The sequence below is a fragment of the Alosa alosa genome, chromosome 4 (genome assembly GCF_017589495.1).
Source record: "Alosa alosa isolate M-15738 ecotype Scorff River chromosome 4, AALO_Geno_1.1, whole genome shotgun sequence".
Classification (NCBI taxonomy): domain Eukaryota; kingdom Metazoa; phylum Chordata; class Actinopteri; order Clupeiformes; family Clupeidae; genus Alosa; species Alosa alosa.
In genome coordinates, this window is record NC_063192.1 from 18,211,073 (window position 1) to 18,218,736 (window position 7,664).

Sequence of the window (7,664 nt, forward strand, 5' to 3'; positions counted from 1 at the left end):
ACCGACTAGGCGCAAACCTACCGTGGGAGCCCCCACGCCACCTTTCCCGGTCTTTCTCCCCTCGATCTGTTGTTTTATTATTTTTTCCAATTTTTTCTATAATTTTTCTTTTTTCGGGGCCTGAGTGTGTCTCGCTCTCCTCAGGCTGCAGCAGCAGAGTTGTGGGGCGCGAGCATTGTGGGAGTGTGACGTCAGGCCACTTTCACAAACTTTTTTACTGGGGCTGGTAAACTGTTTTTTTCCGTTGTCGTTGACCGTACATTGAATATAATAATAAATAAATAATCTTCAGCTGTGGCGTCAAACATATTCCAATCGAAAAATCAACGGCCCAATATAACTTTTAAAATTACGTTTGGGTGACAGTGTCAACAGACGACGATAGCCTAACAACGAAATCTAAATTTAATTTAAACACAGATTAGATCGATGTAACTGATACCTGATGTTTCTTTTGAAGCGTGTGGAAATACAGGTAGGCCTACGCCTATTGAGATATCAATTTCAACCAGTTATGTCTTATGCATTATAACAGAAATAGCCTAGATTTGGCCATTTAATTGGGATGGCTCTTTGATTTGCAAATGTAAGACATATCTTACAGTTAGAAACTTTCTATAGCCTATGTAAGATTATTTTAGTTCTTTAGACTTTACATGTTAATTCATTGTCATATTCTTACAGTTTGGTATTGTAGCATGTTAACCAATTGATATAACAACTTCACAGGTTTCTTTAAAAATAAATAAATGAATCTATTTAGGCTAAGCACATGTATCAGGTTAGAGTGTAACTTTAAATCATGTGAGAGTTTCCCTGTTAAAATCTAGGCAAATTGGTCATAGGAAAGCTGAGTGCTAGGGGAGTGGGTTCCATGGAGGAGACACATCCATGAAGCTTGCTCAAAAATATATGCCAATACATGCATATTAAAGTATCAACAGCGTCTTATTTTCGTCACATATAACGCTCAAAAACGAAGGTGGGAATGCATAGCCTATACAACCCTTACAGGCTTCAGCAGAACACTGTACATGGCAGGGTAGGTTGTAGGATCTTTACAATAACAACTTAATTGACAACACTCAGAGGATTTCTTTTTTAACAAAATTGTTTGTATGGAATCAGCACAACTGAGCTTGACGTTCCCCCAGAGAAGCTCTAAGGGAATAGTCAGTGGTGTCCCACGTGCGATGCTCTGGTGGTCCCGTTTCACCTTGTGTTTTGGGGCGAAAGAATTACTTCCAGGGCATACCAACTCGTTTCCTCATCACCCCACCCCCCTCCCCGTTCTCATCCACATGCCTGCGACCCGCGGATGGGTGTGTGTGGGTGTGGGTGTTTGTGTGCGTGTGTGTGTGCTTGCGTGTGTGTGTGCTTGCGTGTGCGCGTGCGTGCGTGCGTGTGTGTGTGTGTGTGAGAAAGAGAGCGGGAGAGTAGGGGGTTGGGGAGCAAGGGTCTTCAATAAGCCCCTCGGCGTGTTCAATGCTTTGCTGCTAGAGCACGTTTCCAAGTTTTTTTCATGTCTAGAGAAATACCTCCGGATTGTCCGGCTACGCAAGGGTAGTTGCCTTTGCCTACTGATTCCAAAGCGTAATAGGATGGTAATCATATCATGAGATTTCAGATTTTTGGAATTAGTGAGTGTTTGAAAGCAATTCACAATAAGAGGACATCTATTCATCATGTGGACTAATGACATCAGGTAGTTTCTAACGAAATGTTTTTTTTTGTTTGTTTTGCCTGAGATGGTTGGTCAAGAGAATAGGTTTCTGTGCTCTTAAAAGTTATTTTTGATCTATTTGTTTTCGACGGATCAAATATTCGTTACATGATATTTCCCAGACAGGGGAGAAGTTGGATCAATTAAAATAGTTCTGCCATATTTTTTTCTGAGCCGCCTATTGCAACTGCGGGATACGCATGTGATAACCATTTCCACTGTGGACTTCAAAAACATCATTAATGCAATGCATTTCTAGATGTTCAAACATCAACTGTTTTTTTTCGTCTGAAAATATTTCGTAGCCCATTCTAAAGAAGAGTGAAACGGAAATGAGCTTTTTCAAAGTTGCTCATGGCATTTAGTTATAACAAATTAATCGCACCTTAAGACAACGCGTTTAATGTTTTATATAACACAGCTGAAATCATACACAAAGGCAGATGATTGCCAAATAAAACTCCAATGTCTCCCAAGAATTTTTGTGTTTTTTCTCTTTGTTTTGCAATAATTTCTCTCACTTTGTTTTCAAGTCATTTGGATCAGCATGATTAGAATTGGATGACTTATTTCTGTGATCTTTAGTAAGACATGTTCCAAAAATTGAGTTCCCATCTGGTGTGGCATAAACAAATTAGTTCAAATTACTTTAAATTAGTTCTAATCACTCTTGGCCATTCCTTTTTATAGTGAAGAACAAGATAAAAGGGGAAACCACAATTTAAAGAGAAATATGAAGTCAGTTGTTTGCCTTTATCATCATAAGTTTTATTTTTTTATTTTATTTATGCCCAACCTCCCCAGAAATCTTTTGATCAAATAAGGTGTTACATCCAGGACTTCATGCAAGCTGGACAACAAGGTGTTGTCTAATCAACAGTATAGAACATTTCTATTCAGAATAACATTTCTCCCAACTAATCACTTCTAACAAAACTATAAATTAAAGGCAAAAGTTATGCTCTCTGTTCCTTTTGGTTGTTGATGTGTTTTTCTGTAGATTTATCTCTGTATCTCACCCATTGACTGTCAGGCTTTGTAGCATTAAAATGCTCTTGTGAACTGTTAGAAAACTGACAGAGTTTCATCACACACCAAACTATGAGGAGATATAAGAAAATGACACATATGAATTGTATCATCATATTATTGTTTTGTGTGTGTTTATTTACAGTATCTGGAAAGGACATGCTATGTCGAAGTGCCTTATATTCTTTCTTGAACCATATCTTGATATATGTGGCTAATCTCTCAGTGGCCATGTATAAATGTGACACATAAAAATTAGCTTGCAAAGTTATAGTTCTACAGGGGGAAGTTAATGTTTGTGAAAATCTAAACCATTTTGCCTTTCATAGCAGGTATATGGAAACAGAACAACATGTGGAAACAGAGGGAGAGTCCTCTATATTATGATGCAGTATATTTGTTAATATTGCATTCCTGTGTTGAAGGATTGTTTGTGATGTTTTTTTTTTTTTCAGACACTTACTTAGTAAGATGTACACTTATGGGACAGGCAAAAGGACAAGGTTAGGAGATGACACCTCATCATGTTTACAGTGTTTGGAAATGACTAACTGATGGCATGATGTCAACCTACTGATATTCCCTATGTTTGCTTACGAATTATGAATTTCTTAATGCTAACCAGTGGTCATATGTGATGAATACATTGACTGCAAAGACATTTAATAAATCACTGTTATTCTCAAATGGTTGGCCATCAGTTCTCATCTCACCACTGTCCCACATTGTATGATTAAATTGTTAGCGCTACTTTCTCCTTCTTAAACCAAGACCAAAGAATATTTAAATGTAACCACATTCCGAAAATGGGGAAAGAATGTGCCAGCATGAAAGCGTGAGTCTTCTTTCATTATATGCTTGTTTATTTATTTGTTTCCTTATTTTTTAGAGCACTGTGGTCAGACCATTTGGTCTGATTGCGGCGTACTGGTGGTCTGTTATTTGGAAGCTCCAGATTGATTTTAAAGTACCTCAATACCCGCTGAAATGTTGCACAGCACCGGAACTGCCCCATGCCTGCCTGTCTGGTTGCCTTACTGCCCTGCCCACCCCCTCCGCCCCAACCCAACCTCACTCGCCATCTCAGAAGCTTGTAAAAAAAAAAAGCCATTAAGAACAAGAGCAGAGTGCGTTTCAAAGTTCTGCCCGTCCTCTATGACTCTCTGACCACTGCTTAATTAGGTCTGATTAACACTGGTAACTCCAGGCATCAGCTTTCGCCATTTTTGAGAATGAATACCATGATTTCAAAAAGTAGGAGAAGAAACATAGTAAACGCAGAGGAACAGGGAGGATGTTTTTAAATAACATAGACACAGTTTGGTGGGCATTCTTGGAACATCTGCAGCTGTTTACATGGGCACAGCCAGTAGTCTAATCCCAAACAGTTTCCAGTGTCATCCCAGTTTACCTCTTCCTCTCTTTTCCCTCTCTCTATCTCCCCCTGTCACTTCGCTCCTCTCCATTACTTTTCTGTCTTTAAGCAGAACCCAACACTTGCAAAAGCCTGACCTGCCATTATAGAGAAAAAAAAGCCACGTAAGAGAGGCATCGATGACAACAATGGCAATTAGTCACAGGGATGATTTGTACACATCTGGACTGGATTTCCTTGCCACCAGAATGATGCAAAGGCAGAAAAAAAAAGCGGAGTCTCCTTCTCTATACCAAGTACCAGACTGGTGGGGAATGGGCTGGGGCCATTTTACGTGTTTGGTTAAAAACAGATGGGACGTTTATGTTACCAGAGGTTGGTGATAAACAGCTTAGACGCACAGTGAAACCACCAAGCGAGTCATCATCAGCAACAGAGTGTGTGAAAGCAGAAGCATCCCTGGCTCCACGCATATACACCACTCACAACTCTGTCATTTCCCCATGGCTTTCATTGGGGTTTTGTTATGTAAACGATGCAGAGTCTCATCAGGTTTGTACTTTTCCCATTTTGCCATCCATTTCCGGGTAAGGGTTTACTTGGTTTCCACTCTGTGGTTAAACCCCTTGCACAGGATGATGCTGAAACTGAAAATAACACAAAGGACATGTCTTAGTTTGGTCTCTCCCCATTCATGGGAAAAGATGTGGTCTCCAGAAATGAGCATCTGCAGTACCCGCTGATACTTGACATCTATTCTTGATAAAAGTAATTGTAACGTTAAACAAATAAACTGTAGATCTGTCAAGTAGATTCTTTTAAATTAGTTCTGCCTCTACCTCACCTCTGACTTCTACCTACTATTTCATCTATGTCAGTCATCCAAATTTTTTCCTCCTTCTCTCTAAGTATTCGGTTATGGAATTTAGCAGATACTTTTGTCCAAAGCGACTTACAAAATAAAACATTTCTCAGCTTTAACAGAGATTTTATCGCCAACCAAACAGGTAAATTGTGACCATTTTCAAACCCAAGATCATATATTATATCATATGTTATAGATCATACATTTAAAGCAAAGGAGTTGTCAAGTATGTTTGAAATATGCAGGCGATAACCTTGCCTCAACTTGTCTACAATGTCTACACTGACTGCCAAGAAAGAATACAAGAGAAATGGCAGAAGCACCATTGCAATAATTGTTCAATGGTCCCTAATTTAAATGCTGGGCAAAGTGCAAAGTCTAAAGTCAAACTAAAGCTTGCTTAATAACTACACAACTTCTATTTGCAAATGTAATACCATGAGAAAGATCCTAAGCATAAACAGCAGTGGGTCTCATGCCACATGATTCTGTAAGTTCATGCATGAGAACTTTGCTCATAGACTGAATACACTTTGCCCATTAGGACCCAATGTAGGATTTCTTCTTTTCATCAATTTTCAATGCACCGGGTACCTGTTTAGTGCTAAGGGGTTACCAAATGTGTTAAAAACTGACAAAAAGGGGTCATGTTCTGATTGTGATGTTCCTGGTCGGAACAAGGGAGCTACATAGTACTATACCAGGCATTCTGGGGGTGTGTCTATATCAACAGAGATACAATTCTGCCTAATATGAGTCCACAAATCATCAAAAGAAGTGAAGCAATTATTTTAAGGTAAATTAACTACATTGTGTTGTTTTAAAATTCCTATCTGCTGGTGTAAAAAAAAAAAAAAAAAAAAAAAAGAAGCAGAACAAATAGACAAATCTCCACAATTTAGCAAAGGGTTGTCCCATTGGCATGGTAGCAGAGTGTCTGGGTGACACCCCATGTGCAAGTTAAAGATATGTGAGCATGTGTGCAATGGCAATTTTTGCAAGCTTTGCATATAAGAGAGCAGAAAGGTATAGGGAGGGTCAGGGAGTAGACCGACAGAGATGGGAGTGAGGACTGTTCACAGGGCTGTAGCCCAGTAGCTAGTCAGTGCTCACTGGTATCACACACAGGGTGGTCTAAATTCCGAATCTGTACTGGACTGATAAGGTGCATGGGTGGACCTGGTGTTTCCCCTTAAACTCATCGACGTCACAACCTTCACATGGTCTGCTGCCAAAGATTATAGATTAGTTATAGGAGAAGTTGCAAAAGTTTTTTTAATTGCATTTTTACATTTTTAAAGCCTAAATCATGCTGGATATAGATGTGTTGTCTGAAAGAATGTTTTTGAGGAGGCTGTTCGATTGATTGATGTATTCACCTTTCATTCATAACCAAATAAGGAATTTCTTTGTCAAAAGTTAATTAATGTTATAGGCCTATATTTATCTATGCTATATTTATTAGTTTTACTCTAACCATGGCCTATAAATGTAGTGCACTTTTACCATGGATTTAGGTTTGAATGGGACCCAATGTATCCAGCATTCACAGGAATCTTTGGATGAAAGATCATCCACCTCCAACTCAAGTTATATATATAAGACAGTCTTTTCAGCTGTGTTAATCATAGTTTGTCCTGACTCCTGAGAAGTCCTAAAGTTCTTTTCTAATCAGCTCCTGCAGTATTAAACCGCTGAAGTAGAACCAAAATGTTGCGCTGCATCAGGTCTCTCTCGGATCGGGATGCGGCTCTGTATCTATTGCCGCACATATATATCGGCTTATATCGTATCACATGCACTGTGCTCTGACAATTAATATGTTTTTGCCTTCTTCTTCAGCCATCTGCATAGGGTAAGGTTAATGTTACATATAATTTCCTGGGATAAAACCATCTCACAAATGGATAAATGTGATCGGAATAATGGATCATGGACAAAGAGAGACTGAAATTGAGATATGGTAGGAGTGATAAGAGGGATTATTTGCATGCTAACACTTTAGGGGTTAAGAGCAATTTATTTTATTTTATTCAATGTGCAGTAATTGTATGTCTGCTTTTGAAACACTTTGATGATAAGATTTAAAAAAATGTCTTCTCTCTCTTCGCAAGTTCAACAGAAAGCAAAGGCTTGAAGTAGAAACCTGGTGTTTTTAACTTCTGTCATGCCCTTTAAGGGATCTGATTCAGTCTCCCACCTGAAGGAAGTTTCAGAACTGCAGTGAGAGAGTTGAGCGGTGCTTTGTATTATCACTGCTGTCATCTCTAACAATGAAAAACTGTGTGTGCGAGACTCTGAGCGTGGGGGATGGGACAGAACAAGAGAGGAAAAGAAGGAATGAAAGCAAAGAAGGAGGCAGACAGAAGAAGAAAGAGAGAGAGAGAAGAAACAAAGAAAGCAAGAAATGGAGGGAAACGAAAAGAGAAATGAAATGAAAAGCAAAACAAGTGAAGAAAAAATGCTGCAGGATGTGTTGACTGAAGAGTGGGTGTGGGCTTTGAACCTTCTCTCTTCTTTGCAAGACTGAGAGACAGAAAAAAAAATCTATAACAGTCAGCCAACCAAAGCCTTCCAACCATTCGACTCCACAACCTGGTAGCAATTGACCAGGCCTCATTCCGATGAGGAATTAACCTACTTCATAAAGTATTCAGCACACTCACACATGT

General features: G+C 39.1%; 1 protein-coding gene across 2 annotated transcripts in view; it reads right to left on the minus strand.

Moving 5' to 3' along the window:
* plagl2 (pleiomorphic adenoma gene-like 2) overlaps positions 1–7,664 on the minus strand; it is a 41,826-nt gene that overhangs the window by 31,820 nt on the left and 2,342 nt on the right. Inside the window, exon 1 of one of the 2 annotated variants that reach the window (XM_048240263.1) lies at positions 22–194. The exons of the other annotated variant lie outside the window; for it this stretch is intronic. The gene's annotated coding sequence lies outside the window, so the exon portion shown is untranslated. Of the gene's footprint in view, positions 1–21; positions 195–7,664 lie in introns of those variants that run through there. 2 annotated transcript variants of the gene reach the window in all.